Source organism: Myotis nattereri (genome assembly GCF_964212035.1).
Source record: "Myotis nattereri genome assembly, chromosome: 1".
Lineage (NCBI taxonomy): Eukaryota > Metazoa > Chordata > Mammalia > Chiroptera > Vespertilionidae > Myotis > Myotis nattereri.
In genome coordinates this window covers 222,752,050-222,775,555 of record NC_138075.1, presented here as the reverse complement: position 1 = coordinate 222,775,555, position 23,506 = coordinate 222,752,050, and the positions used below count along the sequence as shown (strand labels likewise).

At 44.1% G+C, this 23,506-nt stretch overlaps 1 protein-coding gene across 11 annotated transcripts in view; it reads right to left on the bottom strand.

Annotated features, from left to right (window-relative positions):
• LDB2 (LIM domain binding 2) overlaps window positions 1-23,506 on the bottom strand; it is a 448,209-nt gene that overhangs the window by 354,823 nt on the left and 69,880 nt on the right. The window lies entirely within an intron of this gene.

Sequence of the window (23,506 nt, the reverse complement as noted above, 5' to 3'; positions counted from 1 at the left end):
AGGATGTAGGAAGTTCCCCTACTATACTCTCACCTACCCTTGTGTTGAGCTGAGACTGAGAACTGGGAACTACTCAAATGGCTGAGTCTTCCTGTCCTTGGGAGATACACAGGTCGCACGAGAGGCCAGAGGTCGCCTCTCCCCACACCAAATTGGACCCCAAGTCCTGTGGACTCCACTCCCAAACTGTTCACGCATGTATCCTGACACTGCAGAATGGTGACAGCACACCTTTCTCCCTCAGCCATCTTACCTCAGAAACTGAGTTGTCTTGAGGGCCCTGGAAGGAAGGGTACCCATGGTTGATATTTAAAAAAACAAATGGAAATGAAAATCTTCCCTGCAAAAAAGGCTGAAATCTTTTTTTAAGACTGATATAGAGGACAGAGGAAATACCAGGTGAGGAAGAGGCCTTCATTCATTTGTTCCCTCTTTTATTCAGTGAATGTGTAATAACAGTTATCCTAAGTAAGGGATGGTGCTAAGGGTTGAAGGACACACAGGAAACCATAAAGACACAGCCCTGCCTCAAAAACTATATAGCCAACAGAGAGAACACACAATATCAAATAGGTAATAATATCAATAGGTAATAAGGGTGCAACAAGATTTATTACAAGCCAAGCTTGGGGTGCTCTAGAAGCAAAATAAGGACAAACCTCCGTCCAAACCCCAGCTCTGCCACTTGGAAGGCATATGGCGCTGCCAAGTCACTTCCTATTGTTGAACCTTGATCTGTTACTCAAAAAATTGGGAATTCTTTTACTGCTTTGCAGGATTGCTGTAAAGCAGGGGTTCTCAACCTGTGGGTCGTGACTCCTTTGGCGGTTGAATGACCTTTTCACAGGGGTCGCCTAAGACCATCCTGTATATCAGATATTTACATGACGATTCATAACAGTAGCAACATTACAGTTATGAAGTAGCAACGAAAATAATTTTATGGTTGGGTCACAACATAAGGAACTGTATTTAAAGGGCCAGAAGGTTGAGAACCACCGCGTAAAGGTCCGACACACTTCCACTTACATAGATAGCAAAGTGCACGGCCCACTGCAGGCACCCAGTACACTGTCAATACTATCATTAGAAGGTGATGTCAGGCTCCAGATGCAGATTTGTTTTCTACCACTTAGGTTTGAATGACACTATGCTCAGGATGTGTGTATGTCATCATTTCCCGTCTTCCCAGCTGCGGAGATGCATCCTTCCCTGTGTCCCAGAGGTGGTCCCTGCACAGTGTTGAAGTGTGGGCATCAAGACTCAGGCGCATTGTGTGCTCTCTGGCTTCACCTAAGTTCCAAGGGTGTCCTCAATAGCCTTGCACCTATGGCAAGAGTGGCCAAGCAGCTGAGTATCACTTGACTAAGCTGAGACTTCAGGATGCCTAGGGATGGCTGGAGAGGGACTTCCAGGGTGGGGATGAGAAGGAGAAGGTGCTCAGTGTAATCTACATTAGGTCCCCACAGGTCAGGCAACACAAATAAGCAAAATAAATGTTAAAAAAAGAGATTATTATACTAATTCTTCAAATGCTGAACCTTCTTGTCCCCGGGAGAACTATAGGGTGAGGTGTATTACGGTGCCCAACGAGAAACCAGGAGAAGCCAAGAGGAACCTTTGATCCTAGATTAGTCTTCCCAAAACTGTAGGTCCCAAGCCACTCACCCCTTATGGAGACTCCCTAGACATGCTTCTGCTCTCTGCTATAATTCTAACATTCAGCATAGTGCCTGGCACCATAGCAGAAGTTAGATCAGCATTGGTAGATGAACAAAAGAATGAATGAATGAATGAATGAATGAATGAATGAATGAATGAATGACAAATAAAGGAAAGAAACAGCTTGGGATTCAGAACTGCCTTTGGGTCAAATGACACCAACAGTGAATCCTGTGTAGGGTGGATGTTATCTTGACATTTCTGGCAGCAAAGGGGTGCCACTGGGTAACTAACTCTTTCAGGGCCAAGCTGGTGAGGAAGGGAGCAGCTATTGGAAGCAGAGCCATTACACTAACAGTAGGAGGTCCCCAAAGCCACCAGGCCAGATTTCACTTTGGAATGCACTATATGATTTTTTTCTGCTGCACCAGCAGCAGCAACAGCGGCAGTAGCAGATTTACTCTCCTAATTATGTTTGGCTTTGGTTAAATTAGTTTGCATTCCCTGTGCACACACTGGTTGGAGGAGGGGAACAAGCAGGGGAAGGAAATGGCCTGAGAAGATACAGAGAGGTGGAAAGAATCTCCTCCGAAGATGATGCACACAGCAGGACAGTCCATCAAGTATCCGGCAGAGCCACGGCCCATGGTCCAGGCATCCCAAAGGGATAGAGAAAGTAGTGTTCTGTCCTAATTCTCTCTTCACTCTTTCATGTGTTCATGCATTCATGCCACAAGTATTTATTGAGTGTTCAAGATGAGGAAGACATTGAACTAGGAGGTGGAGGAAACTGCAGGGAATTAGACAAGGAAATGCTCCCTGACCTCATGAACTAACATTCTAGAATAAAGAGTGAGTTGAGAGACAAGCAAAGAGACCAGCAAAACTTTCAGATGCTATGAAATCCATGTAACAGTCAAGTGAAAGGGACTATCTATGGGAAGTTGGTTACTTCATTTTTATGGGTCATGGTAGCCTCACGCAGCAATAACAAAAGCACAACAACTGTTAAATTCACTTACTCGGTGCTTACTGCATTCCACGCACTCAGCAAACATTTCATTTATTCATCAGCAAAACCCAGTGAGATGGGCACAGTTATCCCCACTTCACAGATGAGAAACTGAGGCTCAGAGGGTTTTCGTTATCTACTCAAGGACACATGGCAGGTGACCTCAAATGCAATGTGGCCCTTTATGCTTTTTTCAAAGTCCTACCATCAGTAGCAGTTACCAGTGATGAAAGCACCCACTACACACACACAGAGTCCTTAAAGCACGTTTTCAATGTCAACACATACAGTCTCCTTTTACAAAGGGAGAACAGGAGAGCCTGGCTGGTTCCCCCAACACAATAAAACCCGTGAGGGGAGAAGGCAGGATTCACACTCAGGCCTGTGTGACTCCTCAGTCAAATGCCTCCACAGACATAATACAAAGCCTCTCATGGAACGGATACCATTTATCCTTAATTACCAGGTAGAAAGTTCCAGATGTAAGAATGTAAGAATGCCCTAGAGTCATAGTCTGTAGGCGCTCTGGATGATGGCCCAGGAAATGCTGGTCCTCTGAGCTGTCTAGTTCCCAGTAACTCAGAGCAAAGCTTAACACTCTTGCAAAGTTACTTTGGCGAAGGAACCAGAGAAAGAAAAATGCCTAGAACCCCAAGCAATGAGGTAACTATAAAAGGGCCTCTTGTTAAGTTCCGTGTCCCCAGCAGGGACATCAATAGGCAACACAGGGCTTAGGACTGTTGGTGGGTAAGAGCTGTGTGTACCTCTGCACCAGCCTGTTCTTGGCATCCTTCCTGCTGGAGGACTTCTATTTGCCATGAAAGCCCAACTGTCTGGCTCCAGCAATCTATTTACATAACTACCTGTCATTATCATCTGCTGGGCTGGCTTTCTCAGGGACAGGCAAGCCAACATCGCACCCCACCGCCACAATGAAGGGCATTTTAGAATGTCCATGATGGAACCTGTGCTTTGTGCTTTAATGTCTTGCCTGGTTTTCACAGTTGTAGTGAACTCAATTCTGAAAGGAGGATTGTCAAATCAGGATTTAAAAAAAAAAAAAAAAAAGGTGCCATTACAAATAGAGGCAGCTGCTTTTGATTTATAAACACTGTAATCTTCCCCAGGCCTTAGATATTTTTTTGACAACATCCAGATCAGAACCAATTTAATTTGAAAGATAGCTAATCAAGTAATTTGTTGTAGCACCTCTCTCGTGCTTGCTGTCACAAGGGGGGTTGGGCGCTGCATGGGCACACAGCAGCACTTTATTGAGGATTCCGAATGGACCCTTCGGCTCTCAGGAAGTGTTTGCCTTGCCTCTCCAGAGACGCAATAACTTCTATACACTCATTTCACCAACCAGCGGAGCATTTCGGTGAGTCACATGGAAGGGCATACACTTACGTGTTTAAAACTTGAAAAGCGAAACATTTTTTATATGCGATAATTCTCTCTTAGTAAATGTTTTAGAGACTTGTACAGATGAATTCCGAATTTGGAGAAGAGTTGAACAGTCTCAATCTTGATTCTGCAGTGTTCTATATTCCCAACACCTTAACATATACACATTTATTGAGAAGTAAAATGGGCATGGATTTGAGAATTTTACATATTTACATATAGTGAGATCATTGGAGTTACTCTGAAATTTTTCACCCACTAAACTTTTATTGAACAATTACTATATGCCAGGAATACATGCTGCCCTTGGAACACATGTTCCAGTAAGAACAACAGGACAAACCATTGACTTGTACTTAGCAAATATTTATATTCCTACTATGAAAGCCCAACTGCCTGCCTCCAGGTCTGTCCTGCATTTTTTCATAAATGTGTCATCCTCCTAACAACCCTATGACACAGGTACTGACCTATCCTGGTAATTTTTTTTATTCTTTAAATGTGATCTGACTTGAGTCCTAGCCATGAAATTCTATTTCTCTCTGTCATGTGGGAAAGAAATGTTCATCGCATCACACTGGAACATTCTTTAAAATCCAGTTCATATTCTGAGGCAGATGCAAAGTGTCATGGAGTTAAAAACTGCTTCTGGTCTAGTCAGTGTCTTCCCCAGAACCAATTATCTAATTACTTTTTCTAAGCAATTTTCTCATTTCATTTCAAAAGATGTATTATGATTATGGGGAAAGTACTGAGCCGGCAGACATTGCCCTGCCAACCTGGGCAGATAAATGTGAACACCTGGAATTCCTCCCAGGAGTCCTTGTCCCTATCCCCTTCCCTCTACTCCAGCCATCTCTGCAATTAAAAAAGCCCTCTTTGCTTGGTGATTTTCAGACAAAAATTATGAAAATTATTGCAAGAAACCCTAACAGAAGGAAGAGAAGAAAGAACATTATGATACATGCAATGAATGCTCTTTGAAAATATTTTCCACTGACTGTGAAAGAAATAAGCATGAGTTTGGGGGTTCAAATCCCAGCTCTGCTCATACTTGCTGTGCAACTTTGAGCAAGCTACTTAACTTTTCTGAGCTCTTGCCTTGTCTATAGAAAGCCTACTTGATAGTTCTTTATGAAAATTATATACAATTAAATTATTTGAAGCAATCTACACTAATAAAAGAGAAAGATGCAAATTGACTGTACCTTCACGATGCCCACCAGCCAATCAGGAGTGAGCATGCAAATTAACCCAACAAAGATGGCGGGTTAATTTGCATACACAGGTGCCAAGCAGCCGGGGGTGGAGCAGGATGCTTGTGTCATCACCATGGTGACGACACAGGCATTCCGCACCACCCCAGCCACTCAGGGCCTCTGCACAGCGTGGGAAGGCAGAAAGGTGGCTCTGGCCAGAGCGAAAGCGGTGCTGGCAGCCAGGGGAAGGAAGGCCCATTCTTGCATGAATCTTCATGCTTCAGGCCTCTAGTAGGAATATAATGGCCCATCATTGTCCCTTCATAAATGATGGGCCCCTCCCCACTTCCTCCCCTCCCATGTATATGAACCTATTTTGTCTTTCCAGGGCAACCTGCTACTGTAAGTGTTACATAATAAATAAAAGAAAAAAAGCCTTCCCACCCTGAGGCCCAGGGAGGGCTAATATTGTTCCTATTTTACAAATTTGTGGGGCAGGGCTGATTCCCACCTCAGGTGCCCATTCTGTCTAACTCTGCAGCCTCTAAAAGAAGCTACCACCGATTTTCTCATATATTTGCAAGAGACAAAAATAGTTCCCTCGGTGCAGTCAGGGAAGGTCCTGATTTTCACATTCCAGATGACAAGCCTTCCTCACACCCCATCAGAAGGAGTTGAACACTGGGGGTTGGGGGGTGGCGGGGGAGGGGATTGTCAAGGGCAGGGGAAAAAAAAGGACACATATGCAATACCCTTTGTAATACTTTAAGCAATAAAAAAATAAATTAATTTAAAAAAAAGGAGTTGAGCCCCAAAGACACAGCCCCCCTTGACCAAAGATCATTGTAACAGGATTTCAGGTTATTTGAGTAGAGATTGGAGGTGGCCATTTTCGTCATAAAGCTTGCTTATTTTCCAAGTCAGGACACTTAATTTTTAAATGTGCTCAATAGAATCTGTAGGTTTCCTTCAGCTGACAACAAAGAAAAACAGCTGAAATTGACATACGTGTTGTTTTTGTCCCAGTTTTCTCTTATTGGATTAGATTACATGCAGCTCCTGCCCCAGGGGCAAGAGCAGTATCAAAGCATCTCCAACAAGGGCAGGGTGATCCTGATGACTTCAGAGCCTCAACTCTGGGTTTTCTGGCTTCTGTGGGTTTACATCAAATGCTCAGTGGGCCTTCAGGTAGGGGTTGCGCTTAATTATACTTAGTAGGTGTGATTGCATTTGAAGCCCAAGCCATCAAGCCATCAGCTCCTGGGGTTATCATTTCAAGCTTCTTATTTTTAATTACTTGGGTCTTTACCCAAGATGTGTTTTCACTCAAGTTAAAGGGATTTTGTTTTATAAACAGTCATTTATACTCACATAAAGAAGAGTGTTGTGTGTGTGTGTGTGTGTGTTTTTCATGGAAATAAAAACACCTGACTAGATCTAAATCCTTCATGTAAATAATTTGTAAATTATTACAAAGGGACTTGTAATGATTCCTAGTTGCAACCTCTCTTTTCAGTCCAAGTCACTGTTGGGCAAAATACACATGTTTTATAGCAAGACTGTGTGGAGCACCAATCTGAACCATGGTATGGTGAGAATCTGAACATGGTGTGGTGAGAACCACCATGATGTTGTAAGAATCACCATAATGTAGTGAGAATAGGGACATGGTATGGTGAGAACCGGAACATGGTGTGGTTAGAATCTGAACATGATGTGGTGAGAATCACCACATTGTCTGGAGATGGATTCCTGGGGGCCAGAACAAAGTAGAGCAGGCAGGCCATAGAGCCATTTACAGATGTTGAAGCTAACTGAGGCCTCTGAAAGCTACCCAGGATCATTAGAGCAATGAAAGCACTTGTCTGGGATCTGAGTCTCCTTTCCCAGCTCACTCAGTAAAATCTTAGATTTAACAGCTAACAGCCATAAAGCTGCACTGCCTTCCAGGAAGTATTACCACATTCAAAATCCATTTGCATACTCCCAGAAGAAGGGCCTTGGCAAAGGGGAGAAGCGGTCCCCTCTCTTGCCAGAAAAGGGCCTTTTTGGAACTTACTAAAGACCTTAAAGCCCATAGCAAACAGCCCAAATATATATACTCTGGTGGGTTAGGCAGTGTGGGGCTATCACCCTGGAGAAGAGCTGGGATGGTTTGACTTTAAACTCACTGAAATGGCATGTTGCCATCTGTATGTCCTGTAGGCACCATGGTTGACAGAAGGTGGGGACCAGGAGGTGCTCTAAAGAAAGAGGCATGATTATCTCACCTGCAGCTCCTCCAAAGCTATTGCTTTATATTCCATTTGCCCATCAGATATCTCTGAAAAAATACACATCTCCTGTCCTTACAACCTCTTTAATGCCCCTCCATGTGCCCCACCCTCCTTGCTTTCAAGATATTGGCTAGTGTTTCAGAGTTCTGAAGCAGACATCCTGGGCTGGAGCCCTGGCTTTGCTGCTGGGCTGGGTGTCAGTGGGTCTCTTACCTAACTTCTCTGTGCCTTAACTGTAAATAATTGCAGTATCTACCTAATTAGGTTGATAACATCAATAGTTATTGAATGCATGTAAATAGCTGAAACACACACTAAGCATTCAATAATGTTAGCTATAATCAGGGTGACTTTGATGATTATTCAACCATTTTTTTACTTAAGAAAAATGACAATTTCATGATTCCACCTGTTATTAAAGTTCTCAGGCTTACTGAAGCCCAGTCTCTTCTCTTGATTTAATTTGACTCAAGCATCACCTGCTCCTAGAAGCCTTCATGATGTGATACCCAGTCTGAGTTCATCCCCTCATGCATTCATGTGCTCACTTACTCAATCGCATAGTATTGAGCATGAGCACCAAGTGTCAAGCACTGGGAATTCACAGTGAGCAAGGTTGCTATGGTCCTGCCCTCAAAGAGATGAAATTCAGACAGAAGACAGTCAAACACGTACTGACGATCAACGGCCTAAAAGCCTCTCTGGGCAAGTGGAAGGCACTATGAAAAGACATACTTGAAAATAGGAGTTGAGGGCAGGAAAATCTTGGAACAAGAGACCTTTACTAAAAACCTTCAGAATGAGTAGAGATTGATCAGATGAAGAGGAGAAGAAAGCTTGTTCTAGAAACATCTAGTCCACTGGTTCTCAACCTTCCTAATGCCGCAACCCTTTAATACAGTTCCTCATGTTGTGGTGACCCCCAACCATAAAATTATTTTCGTTGCTACTTCATAACTGAAATTTTGCTACTGTTATGAATCATAATGTAAATATCTGATATGCAGGATGTATTTTCATTGTTACAAATTGAACATAATTAAAGCATAGTGATTAATCACAAAAACAATATGTAATTATATATGTGTTTTCCAATGGTCTTAGGCGACCCCTGTGAAAGGGTCGTTCGACCCCCAAAGGGGTCGCGACCCACATGTTGAGAACCACTGATCTAGACATTTCTGTGAAGGTGCAGAAGTGAGAGAGTGCCTGGGGAAGAGGAGGATGTTGGGTGTGGCTACAGAGAGAGAGGTTATAGGTGAGGGGGCAGTTAAAGAGGCCACAGGTAGCAGAGATTCAATCATAAAAGGCCTGTAGGTCACCCAGAGAAGTTTGGGCAAAATTTAAGGAGGCACTCACTCTTGGAGTCATAGGAGCACAAGATTGCAAATGCCTCCTTAATATCTGCCCCCTGGGCACCTTGCTCATCTCACTCTAGTCCTATCCCTATTGGGCTTTATCCTGAGGCCAACAGGAAGCCCTTGAAGAAATGTCAAAAACAGAGAGCTACCTCCCTAGCAGGATTTTAGAAGCTCATTGTGGCTTAGCTTGGCTGACAGCTGGAGGGAAGCAAGGGGAGAGTAGAAAGCTGGGGTAGTTATTCAGGCAGTGGGGGCCCCTCACATGGGTCCCCAGAACACGCTGGCTCTCTCTCTAGCATATCACTATGATACCGATGTCTACTCATTCCTTTGTTTATTTTCCACTGGATGCTGCATCTCTTGAAAATTAGAGACCTAGAAGATTATCCTCCCACCCTACCCTCCAGGCCAGTCCTGTGCCTAGTACAGAACAGATAGTCAGCAAGTGGTGTGAGGTTATTGCTTTGTGGACAGACCAGCTTCTGCATCTATTTATAACCTTATTTCAGCATTTCTCTAGTGCATATTGTAAGATTCATTATTTTACCTTTTATAAAAATTATCCTTTGGCAGTTTATCATTCTTCTCTGGACAGTGAGCGTAACAGGAAGGCTAAGAGGAGGTTGTGCCTAAGTCATTGCAGACAGTCATGAAGTGGAATGGGCAGGATGGAGAGAAAAACCTGACCTTGGTGCTCTCTGGAAAACTCTCCTTAGACTGTGCATGCAGGACCCTGAGGACAAATTAAAATTCCCCATCCTGGGGACAGTGCTCCTTGTCTGCCCAAGAGTTTGCACATTCCAGGAACCTTCTTCCATGCCCGCCAAGGGGTGCACTTCAGCTCCGCCTTCCACTCTTAGTCTGGTTTAGATGGATGCCCGTCCTATGGGCCCCCATGAGCCCCTTGGGCTTCACAGACCATAGCACTTTTCTCATTGCATTGCAATTACTGCTTAATTGTCTGTAGCCTGCATTAGACTGCACTTTGTGAGGGCAGGGTCCAATACTGGCTTTCGTTTGTTTACTTGTGCATTCCCAACTCCAAGCAGAGGGTGTTGGCTCTCAGTGAGGCCCCCCAAAACGTGCTGAATGAATAAATGGAGCTGGAAGCATAAAAGGATCGCTTATATACACATAGGAGAGGGAAGCTAAAGGCCTAAGGAACACAGAAGGAAGGCAAGCAGACTCATACCAGCTGCATTTTCTTAGAAAACCCCTTTGGGGGACAAATCTCTAAGCCACCTCCCTCCCCCAGGTCCTGATTCATTCTCCCCCAGTGATTTCCTTCCATCTACCTACACAGATCTAATTATATTATCCGAGGGCACCATGTAGTAATTGTCATCACTCTTCATATGAAATTGAATTCTAAAATTGGACAGGTCCCCCTAAAATCTCACAATGTTTTATCACCCTTCTAGAAAAACAGAAGTTCCCTATTTTAAAAGAATAGAGAAAGGATATGTTTTGAACTCCACCTACCTACAATGTGGGGGCCGGGGCGGGGGGGGGGAGACAATCCATTTAGAAAAGGTGCTTCCGGACAGAGGCAGATCCCAAATCCTCTCTAATGTGTTGCCCCATCACTACCTTCAATTACCAATTAAAAGCTCCCAGAGAAGTCCAGGATCCTGTAATGCCTCAGTCCCCTAAGGCAGCCCGACTTCCAGCCCTCTCTTCAAAGTGTGCTCACTCCGAGGCTGTGGTTTCCATTTGTGGAAGCGGTCCCTTTATAGAGCACACAGGTAAATTAGCTAGATGGTGTTTACTGCAGAGCTGGGTCTCAGCTGGCATTAAGGGGGGTGGTGCTTACCTACCCCCCCCCCGCCCCCACCTCACTCCCCACACTGCCCTGAGCATCTCCACCACGGTCAGGCCCATTCCTCCCTGTGGACAAAGGGAGCTGAGACCAAGAGCTGCAGGCTCCATCCTACCTATGCTTCCAACCAGTCAGAGGGACAGCAGCCAAGACTGAAAGCTTTGTCTTCAACAGCTATTGTTTCTCGTCCCAGATATAAATGTACAAAGCCATCTGGCAAAAGACATTCCAGAGAAAGAGGTACAGGCCAGGCTGGGGTGTGACCCTTCCTGAGGGAGAGCTCAGGGTAGTCACCTGTGTGGGTGGTCCAGGGCTGCTGGCTGGGTGACAAGGACAGAGCTGGGTGCATGCCTATGGCTCATCTTGCAGGACCACTGCATCCCACTCTCACTCTGAAGTCCATCTTTCAGGAAACAAATCAGATCTGTTTGAAGCGACACACTCAGGTATGAAAAGAATTCTAGAGAAGAACAAGAGCCAAAATATACCCACCACTTAGCCCTGCGCCAAGCACTGTGCTAAATGCTTTACAGGAATCTCTTATCTGCTCCTCACCAGGCTTATGCAGTGGTAACTGTTTGCATTCTCATTTGAGAAATGAAGAAGATGAATCTAGAAGGTGCCCTGAAAACTCCCTGAGGTCTTATAACAACATGGTGGCAGCAGTAGAATCCAAACAAATCAGACATCAGGGCCCAAACTCGGAACAATTAGGATGGATTTGTTTGAAAATTAGGTGCTAGGGTTTTTGTTCCTGCCATCTCATCTATCTCTTGACAATACTCTGAAGTACTATTTGATTCCCTCACAAAAAAAATGAGTGTAAGGAACTTGTCCCAGGCCAATTTCCTTACAGCTTGGAAATGATGGGTGGCTTTGATGATGTGTTTGTGTGGGCAGCTGCCAATGGAACGGAAGTGGGCATGGGGGGTGGGGGGGTGGGGTTCCAACTCCAGGACTGATGGAAGGGGTTCTGAGTGGCAGTGTTAGCTCCTGACCACCAGGGCACTGATCTCAGGCCACAGTTTTTTAAGAGAAAATGCCTCCAGGCTGAAACCTGAAATAGGAACCCTTTGTTATCTGAGTTCACTGAGTCTTAGGATGGTCATCAGACCCAGAAGTCTCCTTCTCACTGGCTCTGAGAATAAATAGGTTTTGCATTTCATTCTTACAGGAAAGACTTTATAGGGCTGCTGTCCTAGGGAGGTAATTTGAAGCAGCTATGACGCACTCTATAGGCCTCCCTGTTGATGTGATATACAGGCGTTGCATTGGGCAAATGTCATTTCGTTTTGATTTGATTTAGAAATCACTGACCCCATTTTGTTGGTCCCTTCCATTGTTTACAAGTCTCCTATCCCCTTTTCAGTTTAAAAGTCCCCAAGCTTACATCAAGTCATTGACTCAAATGACTGAATTCATCAATTTCTTGGGAACCAGGAAACTATTACTGTTCTTAGTAACTTAGGGGGATGCTGACTTCCGATGAAAGCTGCAATATTAGAAACACTTTGTAAGAGTATTTGGGAGAGGAGAGCAAGTGTAAATCATTTTTAAAAAACAGTTCAGAGTTCAAATTATAAAGGAGGATTTGAACTCGGGACAAAGTTTGCTCTTATTTTAAAATTAAATCAAATCAAAGCAGCACCCATGTCGTTCGGTGTGTGAACCCACCAAATGGTTAATAACTGAGGAGAAAGAAAATGAATATATATCAGTTTCACATATAACCAACAATTTTCAACCACACAATCACGAGAAATAGAACAAAAGGAGTAAGAATTGGGTTGAAGTAAGAAAATCTGAGTTACAACTCTATGCTTATTTCTTATTGTTGTCTAACCTCCCTGCATCTTGATTTCCTGTAAAGTGGAAATAATCATACCTCTTTTATGTTTGTTCATGTACTAAATGAGATAAAGGGAGCAATTAATTTAGCACAGTTTTGGCACATTGTTGATGTAGATTGATTGATATTGATTATAAATATGCATATGATACTCTATTGTTTCATTTATGCAATACAAGCAGTGGTTGGTCTCTAATGAAGTATGTTCCTGACAAAGAAGGGTGATTCTCACTTGTCTTGCAGGTGATGTACAGACACGGCCTGCCAAGCAGAGCAGAGGGAGGCAGTAGGAATTACCGAGGACCCGGGGCTACTGGCGGTTCAGTGGAGGCTGGGCAGCCTCTACTCAGCCCCAGGCAATTGATGCTGTGTGAGAGGGAAGCCAGGTATTGGTGAGCTTTCTTTCTTGTTTTATTTGTTGTTTATTTTCTTTATTGTTTTTCTCTTTGTTTAGGAACTATAAAACTAGATTATTAGTTAGCTTGGGCTACCCTAACTAAATACCATAAACTGGGGGGGTAAACATAAGTTCATTTTCTCTAGTTCTGAAAGCTGGAAGTCCAAGATCAGAGTGCCCACTTAATCTCATTCTGGTGATAGCCTCCTTCTGGCTTGCAGATGCTGCCTCTCCCTGTGTCCTGGCCAGTGGATAGGGTGGAGGTGAGGGGGACTCTCTCAAATTTCTTCTATAAGAACACTAAACCTATCATGAGGGCCTCACCCTCATGACCTCATCTCACCCTAATTATCTCCCAAAGGCCCATCTCTCAATACCATCCCATTGGGGTTAGGGCTTCAACACATGAATTTTGGGGGAGGACAGGGACAAACAGTTTTTACACCACTGCATTCAAATATTTTAAATGCTGGGCAGGCCAACAAAACTCACTCCGTATCACCAAGCTTCATCATATTTTATCACTTTAAAATCACAACACATACTTTATAAATTCTGTCAAATGCTTATTCAGGGGTCCACCCTCTGCTGGGGGCCGGGGGGTTGCGGGGAATAATGTACAGAGTCATGAGGAGCTTGCTGGATTGGAGTGGAGAGGAAATCCAGGGCATGGAGAGGGGTGAGATGAGGCTGTTGGGTACAGGGTAAGGTTGCAGTCTGTGACCAATTTGATTCAAACCAATGCAAGAGGCAGTTGGGAACCACTGCCTAGCTCTCAGGAGGGAAAATGCTATGATAGCAATTACAGCAACGAACGATGATTCCTCTGACTATATGTAGAACCGAGGAGAGCAGGAAAAGCCTGCGGAGAGAAAAGGCAAGTGGAGCCCAGTGCCGCGCAGTATCCTTAGGACTGTGCCAGGGGGAGACATTATTCCGTGGCTTTGCTTATGCTGATTTCTGGGGTGGGAATTGTCCTCCTCCTGCTCACACTCTCTCTCTTCCCTGCTTGACAACCTGCGTCAACCGCAGTGTCATTATGAAGAGTCACAATCTCTGTGAAGCTTTCAAGATGGTTGTTATTGATATCATCCCACTTCTCCACCCCGACTCTGTGATCGGTTTTATGGAGTAACCCTCATTGTAACCCTGCACAGGAGGAGGGGTGTATCACCCACCTTTGCCAGGATAAGAAAATGAATCTTAGTGAAGAAAAGAAGTTCTCCCAACATTCCCCAGCTACACACTGACCTGGCCACAACTTGGACCCAATCTGTCTGATTCAGTTCCTCAGCAGCCATGCTACTTGCCTTGGCTCCTCTATTTTTAGCCCAAATGAGTCCCTCCCCTCTCTGGCTTAAAGAGCACTTGCTCCTGCCTCTGTTGGAGCACTTACTGCAGACAATAATGACCTGATTCCACATCTCTCGCCCCGCTTGAGGCTGAGAACTCCTTGAGGACAAAGACCAGGGCATCTTCACCTTTGTGTCTCCCATAGCTCAGTGCCCACGATAGGCAGATGAATGTATGAATGACTTCCCATCGGGTTGGTCTGAGTTCAGTGTGGGGGCAACTGGACACTGGCCATCTGGGAAGCTGCCCTGCCTTTAAAGAAGACGACTGTGACTGAGGAACTGCTTTAGGGATGATTTTGTTCCCACATATCTGAAAACTCCTTTTGTAGATTTCATTAGGACTCAGATAAGTCTTGAATCTGAATTCTGGATCCTCAAGGCCAATGGAACACCTTCAAGAATCTTGCACAAATTTTGGGACTGATAGCCGTTTGGTGTTGAGAGGAAGTGTTCCCAGCTCCTTCCTTTACCTGTTATGTCTCTAAAGATAAGCTATTTAACCTCTCATTGTCCCCACTTTCTCCTGTACATATTAGTGCTAATAACAGGATCTGTCTCATGGCATTGCTTGGGAGATTAAGTGAGTTCATAAATGAAAAGCAAACTTAACAAAATTCTATATACGTGTTAGCTATTATTAGTAGCATTCTATTTCAAATCTCCCTGGTAGAAAGAGCCATGGATTGGGAGTTAAGAAAACTGCTTTTTGGCCTAGATCAGTCCCAAACTGGTGGTACATTGATAAGTCTCTCCTACATGTGGCTGTGGCCCTGTTTTAAATTATCACCCCTAAAATATAAGCCTAAACATGTGTCATTTCATCATCCCATCTGTAGAACGGGTTGTATATTTCCGTCGTGTACTTCACAAGGTTAAAACAATATGTGATCATGCCTTAAAACATGTTAACAGGTATGGTCTCATCACTAGTAGTATATTCCCAAAGTGGAATATTTGAAGAGCCATATTGCCGGAAGCCATGCACCATATGGACTTAATTAATCATTAATAACCAAAGCAACCTTCTAACCAGGAATAAATCTGGGTGTGAAAAGCAGTCTCTATAGAAGGAAGAGTGAGTGTGTCAGAAACAGACTGTGCCTTCTGCAAGGATGTGAAGCATGCTGTCATTCATCCTTTCCTCCCTTCATATATGGTCCCCTTTCTTCTACCTTTCTTACTATTCCAGCCTCACCTAGAATAAATTTCCCAGGGGAATAGGAGCTATTGGTGAATCACAAAAGATTATTGGCTTCTCACAGCTAATGAGCTATTTCATTTGCTACACTGCAGACAACCCATCAGATCTTTCATCCGCATTCTCATGGCCAAGTGAGCTGTGGAGAAACACACCCCCACCCCCACTGGTGTTCTCTTCCAATGCTGTATTTGTAGAAACCACGATGGCCAAAAACCAAGACAAAGATCAGTTTCCTCTTTCCCCACAGCCTTGGTTCACCTATGTCCTTCCAAGTAATCATTTTATCGGTCAGCCCACATGTGAGAAATTGAAAAAGACTTTAAAATATGGTGAATATCCAATGACTGCTTAGGAAGCAGAACAATGGGGAACTTTCCTCCTGATTTTAACTATTCACCTACACAAGGTGAAGGTATGCTTTTTCTTAAGCATTTTACCTTCTCCCAATTCCATATGGCAAGGGAGTTTCTATGCTTATAAAAAAAAAAAGTGTTAGAAGCCTTTAAACAGTAAATACAGTTTGTATAATCATTAAAGAAATTAATGAAGGAAAAGATTAAGAAGGAGAAGGAAAGAGAAGAAAAGTGAAGAGAGGGTTGGAGGGAGGAGGAGAAAAGAAAACAAATAAAAAAACCCTCAACAATTCTAAAGTTAGCAGATATCTCTTTCTCATCGAAAGATGTGCCCCTCTGGAAAACTCTGGGATCTTTAATTACAGCAAAATGCCAGCAGAAACTTCTCTTTGTCTTTGGATTTCAAATGCGACTCTGGATACAGCTCCCCAAGAGAGCGATAGATATAATTTTATTAGTTTCAGCAAGACACAGACATGGCTGTTCAGCAAAGATTTTTATAAGAGGCAGAGAGAAGGCGGCTAGCAAGAAAGCCCTGGGACAAATAGAACTGCAGGCGGGTTTTACTAATGAGCAGTGGAACCTGGAAGCCTGAAAGTTTAGTGCAGTCACCTCTTTTGAGGTTGTATATTTTTAAAAAGAGAGGAAAACGTGAGATGATTATGAACTCTTTGCTTTTCAGCATCCCCTAAAACTGCTTAATTGCTGCTGATAGAACTTTCAAAGGAGAGACTTAAGAAACAGTTTTGATGTAGCAACTTTTCTGTCAAAAGCAGAGATCCATGGAAGCCCATGGAAATAAAAATTATTTAGGGGGTCTTACCAGTGAGATTAACAATGAAAGGAAAACCTGCATAAATTCTGCTAGTTTAGGGCCGGTGGACTGTCTCCCCCATTTGCTAGCAAACATTGTGATGTATCAAAACAGCATATTTTTCAAATCTGTATCCCACACATTGAATACCACAGCAAATTTGGGCTCCCCTTGAGTAGAATAGGGCTGTCACTAGGAGGTAGCCTGCCTCAGACTATATTGACAAATCTCTTTTTGAATCTCATGGCCCTGTTTTAAGGTCTTAGACTATAAGCTTAAGAAATAAGTGTCACTTCCAGATCAGGGTCTTAAGAAATGGGTACATTTCTCTTTCTCTCTTATTTTTTCCTACTTTTTCAGGCTGAACCAAGATCTCTCCGACACTAGAGGATGTAGGAGCCACAAATGGAAGGAGCTTGGGTCCCTGAATCACCACGTAGAGGACAGTCACTCACTCACTGTCCGGAAACAGCTACACTGAACCGCATATTACATGGTAGATATCAACATTTTGAGGTTGTTACAGCAGCTATCTTTAACTAATTCACTGTTGTTGTATGTAGGCTTAAATTGTGGATATTTTTGCTTAGCATGAAGGTTTAATTCAGCTTAAATAATAAAAAATGTAAAACAAACCTGTTCAACAAACAGATATTACATGCCTTTGCTAAAAGCTGTCAAAGAATAAGGGGAGGAATTGCTGGGAGGGTCTCAAGCTCTCTTTGAGATAGACAGGAGTTGAATATCGGGCAGGCACAGGCAGAAATGGCTATGGAGTGAGATCTTTAACTCCCCACTGTACTTTTGAAGGTTGTTGCATCATCAGGACTATCAGTGAGTGGGTCTCTCTTCCTCAGAAGGGATTTACAAAGATTCTTTGAGGAAAGGACTTTAATCAAGATCAGTACCTCCAAGTACAGTGGCTATAAGCCTAGCACCTAATCCATGGCAGTTCTCCTGCTTTGGGAAATGATTTTAAACCTCTGCTGGCCCATAAAAAATTTTAAAAAAAGACTACATGGGAATTACTGATAAACTGGTATTGATTTTCCCAGATCACCCTTGTCAAAAAGATTTATTGATGTGTCAATGTGTGTTGTCGAGAGGATCATAGCACGACAGCTTTGAAGGATTTATAAGAAATCTATGGGCTTTAATACACTCGCAGGTAAATAACTAACAAGTACTGGACGTATTGATTCTTGTCATGTGGTCAATGCAATCTTTAGCCCACTAATTGTCAGTATTGACAAACAGTTCATGAACTAAATGAGCAGCTGGACATCTGCTCAGAGTGGAGTGTTTCTAAATGGTATTTGCCTGTCTGTTCTCAGCCTAATGCTCATGGAGCAGCCTTGCAGGTAAATGGGCTCTAGGGAGAGAAAACCACGTGGTAATTAACTCTCCCTCACTGTCAAATGTCGCTTTAAGAAGGGAGAGGAGAGGAGAGGCGGAGGGAGTCTGTTCACAGTGCATAAAGCTGGAACCCGGGTCCATGACCCAAGTACAGTGATATCCTTCAAGGCATTTCTCAAATGCCTCTTCCTAGAAAAACATTCCAAAATCACACCCCACATAGGGTTTCTACCACTTCAAACCCTATACCATTCCCAGGCAATTAATCACATAATACCTTTGTTGAACTTCATGTATTTACCTATGTATACTGTGTCCATATTGTGTTATTACTAAATCTTAGCTTTTCAGTTGTATATGAGCTTTTTAAATTTGGGAGGAAGATGCAGGCTCTCGTTATGAATTTTATTGAGAAGGTAATAAAGTTATTCATAGTCTTCCTGGGAAGGCTTACAATCAAATTTGAAAAAGGGTTTTGGGGGGTCACTGAAGATCTAGGGAGTCCATGAACTCCATAACAGATGCAATCACAACCAGGTTCAATTTCAGTCCACTACCTCCCAGATGTCTGACCTCAAATAAGTTTCTCAATCTGTCAGTCTACCCATTCTTAACACAAGAATAATAAGTTATAGAAGAGGTGTGTTCTAAAGATTAAGTGAACTGATTCATGCACATAGTACCTATTCTAAAAACTCTTCAATATCATTCAAGATTTCTGAGTTTATTTCTTCTTTTGTGTTACAAACACTTGTTGAGCACTAGTGAGAAGTCATGTATGGAGCCATTATTATGTCCCACAGTCAATCCATCCAAATCAAGAGCCCTTGCTTCCCATAGTTGCTCAATTAATGCTTTTTAATAGACTGATTAGAATACATACCACTCAACAGAACAGTCTTTAAATCACTCTACTATATTATTTTAATCAAGCATTCAAATATTGCTACTGACTAAACTTTTTAATACTATATTACAAGCCTCCATTTTACACTCATTAAACTGGAAATTAATCTTTCCCAAAAAAGGGTATGTATCATACCATCTTTTCTATAATAATCATCCAATCTATTTGTACTGTGGAATTGTATCATATTGTAAATACAGTTTACCCATCTCAAAATATGCTCCATCTTAAATATATAAATTTAATTTAACAGAATAAGCATCTACCTATATAAAAGCCTAAGCTACCATTGCAACTGAACGGACAGCCATAAAGGTTGCATGGGATGACCAGGCTGGCAGAGGGTTAGTGAGGGGCGACCAAATGACTGAGCAGCAGGCTGTGGGGGGCCACCAGGCCGGCAGAGAGGGGCAGTGAGGGGCGACCAAACAACCTAACAGCAGGCTGCGTAGGGTGATCAGGCTAGCAGGAGTGGTAGTTGGGGGTGATCAGGCCAGCAGGCAGAGGCAGTTAGGGGTGATCAGGCTGGCAGTGGGGGCAGTTAGGAGCGATTAGGCAGGCAAGCAGGTGAGTGGTTAGGAGCCAGCAGTCCAGGATTGTGAGAAGGATGTCCGACTGCCGATCCCTAGGATGGGGCCTAAACCAGTAGTCGGACATCCTCCAAGGGGTGCCGGATTGGAGAGGGTACAGGTTGGGCTGAGAGGACCCTCCCCTCACACCCCCATGCACGAATTTCAAGCACCAGGCCTCTAGTTTCATTTATATTATAATATAAACACATCAACTTGGACTTAGATCTGCTACAAAACATTTTGCTCTCCATTGGGGAAGAGTGTTATGGAAATGCAATTAGTAAATATAGGGGAAAAGAGGGAAACCAGTATATGCACAGGTATAGTTGTTCTTTGAAGGTGCTTTTGTAAACTTGGCAGTCTGACACAAAGAATATTATATTATTCTAGTCAACAAGCTTATTAAAGCTCATTCATAGGCTTACTAATTCTTTTCATCAATTTTTTTCTGGGCTCCCAATCCTGCCTTTGTCTTTATTTTACTAATGGGGAAGTTTGGGATTAGCACAAACACTCTTAAACTTTACCACCTGGATGAAGTCTCCTGTCCCATCTTTTCTAATTTCTCACCGTACTTTCTGATAATTGAGGTGTAGCACGTTGCATTAGCCAAGCCAGAGAGCCCCTGGGTCTGGAGATAATGACCGACCCTTCATTGTCAGAGATGTCGCTTCTTAAGGAAGTGATATCCTGTCTGATCTCACAAATGTCTCCAGTGTCCAATTATCACCAGCCATTTGGGTGAGTGACAAGAAATCAAGGGGAAATTCTTTGCAGATCACTTTCTCTCCCTCGCTCCTTTCCCTTTTCTCTTCACACAGGAAGGGCTCCTTATTATGGGCTAAGAAGCATGGGCATTAACTCTGTGGTTGCAGTTTCATTTTTAACATAGGACAGCTTGTTTTGTTCCCCCAAATCCAAATTTGATCATGTGCCCACCGAGAGAATTATAGCTATTTTTTGATCCAAGGTTTAATCTCTTGAATCTCTAGGGCTCTGAAAAATGATAAATACTTAAGACTAGAATAAATAAACATATGTTTATAAAATTGGGAGAAAAAAACTTAAAGAGTAACTATTCTGAAATCTTTGGCTTTGAAAATAAGTTGATGGTATATGAGGATTAGAAAGATGAATTAAAGAGAAGGAGAGCATAAAATACTATGATATTTCATATTTCATTATTATGAAAATGCATGACAATAATTGCATTCACCAGACGCTTTCTTCCAGGGAACACTAAATATTATGCCAACATTTCCTCATTAATCTTCTTCATACTCTTGCAAGATGGTTAAGAAACAAAATTAACATTCAAACTTTACCAATGGGATGCAGAGTATAAAATGAGATGTTGGTGACAGATACTTCTGATTCTTTGGTATGCCTCAGTTTATTCATTTGTATAGTAAGAATATTCATGGTACTTAACACACAGGGTACTGTGAGGAGTAAATGAGTAGGGATTCAGAAAGAGGCTTCAATGAGATCCCAACACAAACTGAACACAGGAATTGTGTGAGGATATCATTATGACTATCAGAATGCACGAAGCAAGACAAAGAAAGTCATCTTCACATGTCCCCTGGAACCCCAGCTCCCCAGAGAAAAATAAACCTCTCCATTGCATTCAGCAAACACCTACCCATCTCCCATGGTGTTCACTGGTCCCCAACTCTCCCCAGCCTGATTCTCATCCTCTGAACAGCCCCTGTAATCCTCCAATAAATTATCTTCTTCCGTTAACAAGAGTCACATTCTGTTTCTTGCGACTTAAGAGCCCAAACTGGTGCCACACTCCTACCCCTTTGTTTCTTGTCCATTCCATCAGCAGACACATTGAGAAGTTATCAAGTGCCAGCTGCCATGCTACCAACTGAGGTTTAAAACGTAATCAGGATGAAAAAAAAAATGTAAGCACTTTAGAGAGTTAAATGGGGAGTGGGGGGGGATATCCTATCTAATAAAAGAGAAACATGGTAATTAGCGTACGATCGCTACCCTTCCCATTGACTAATCAGCAAGATATGCAAATTAACTGCCAGCCAAGATGGCAGCGGGCAGCCAGGCAGCTTGAAACTAACATGAGGCTTGCTTGCTTCAGTGAAGGAGGACTCCAACGTTCCCCGCCTGCCTTGCCGGCCTCTGAGCTTAAGAAACATTGTAACAAATATAGAAGCTAAACAAAACCCCAGAAACCTGCTTTCAGCGAGCCCGGGATCTCAGAGCTGGAGTTATACATTGTTTCGATTATAGAACCAAAACAAACCAGATACCTTCTTTCAGCAGCAGAGGCCTCAGAGCTGGAGCCAGAGCTAAAGCTGGCCCAAAATAAAAAAAAAGAAAAAAGAAAAAAAGGAGCAGTTGGGAGCTTCAGTCGGCCTGAAAACAGCCCTCAGCCCCTCACCCAGACTGGCCAGGCACCCCAGTGGGGACCCCCACCCTGAAGGGTGTGTGACCAGCTGCAAACAGCCATCATCCCCTCACCCAGGCTGGTCAGGCACCCCAGTGGGGACCCCCACCCTGATCCAGGACACCCATCAGGGCAAACGAGCCAGCCCCACCCATGCACCAGGCCTCTATCCTATATAGTAAAAGGGTAATATGCCTCCCAGCACCGGGATCAGCGGAGCCGCGAGGCCTCCCAGCACTGGGATCAGTGTGACAGGGGTCAGCGCCCAAACCCCCTGATCGCCCTGCAGCTCTGTGTGTGACAGAGGGCGGGGCCACAACCTCCCTATCCACCCTGCTCTGTTTGTGACAGGGGAAGGCACCCCAACCCCCTGATCAGCCCTGCTCTGTGCCTGATAGGGGGGAGCTCCCCAACCCCCTGATCGCCCTGCGGCTCTGTGTGTGACAGGGTGCGGCGCCTCAACCCCCTGATCGGCCCTGCTCTTTATGTGACAGGGTGCGGCGCCCCAACCCCCTCGCCCCCCACGGGCCCTGCTCTGTGTGTGATGTGGTAGAGCCATAACCTCCCCATCGGCCCTGCCCTGAGTGTGACAGTGGCGGTGCCCCAACCCCCTGATCGTCCCTGCTCTGTGGGTGATAGAGGGTGGTGCCCCAACCCCTTGATCTGCCCTGCCCTGAGTGTGACAGGGGGTGGTGCCCCAACTCCCCTATCGGCCCTGCTCTGTGAGTGACGGGGGGAGCTCCCCAACCACCTGATTGGCCCTGCTCTGTGCGTGACAGGGTACGGAGCCCCAACCCCCCTGATGGGCCCTGCTCTGTGCGTGACAGGGGGCAGCGCCCCAACCCCCTGATGGGCCCTGCTCTGTTCATGACAGGGGGAGGCGCCCCAACTCCCCAATCGGCCCTGCTCTGAGCCCGACCAGGGGCTGCACCTAGGGATTGGGCCTGCCCTCTGCCACCCGGGAGCAGGCCTAAGCCAGCAGGTCGTTATCTCCTGAGGGGTCCCAGACTGTGAGAGGGCACAGGCCGGGCTGAGGGACCCCCCTCCCCCCCGAGTGCACAAATTTTTGTGCACCAGGCCTCTAGTATATATATATATACACACATACATACAGTGGGGCCTTGATTTACGAGTTTAATTCATTCTGAGACCAAACTGGTTAAGGAGCTCGTTAAGAAGCTCATTAACTCAAATTACTCTATCAACTCAATGCAAAAAATCTGCCAAGAGACAGCTGGTATCTCAAAAAACTCATTAGTTGGGACACTCGTAAGTCAAGGCCCCACTGTATTCTGAGTGGCCAGATTATTATGACCACCTGACATTTGTAGGCAAATTAGCTATAATTTCGTGCTGAAGTTGCTAGAGGGCCACACCATTATAAACGTCTGAATAGCACAACATACCTAAGTATCGTTGCTGACAAGTTCATCCTATCCTGTTGATGGTGTATCCCAATGGAGATGGCCTCTTCCAACAAGACAATGCACCATGCCAAAGTGCTCATATTGTGCAGGAGTGGTTTTAAGAACATTAGGTGGCCCCCACAATCACTA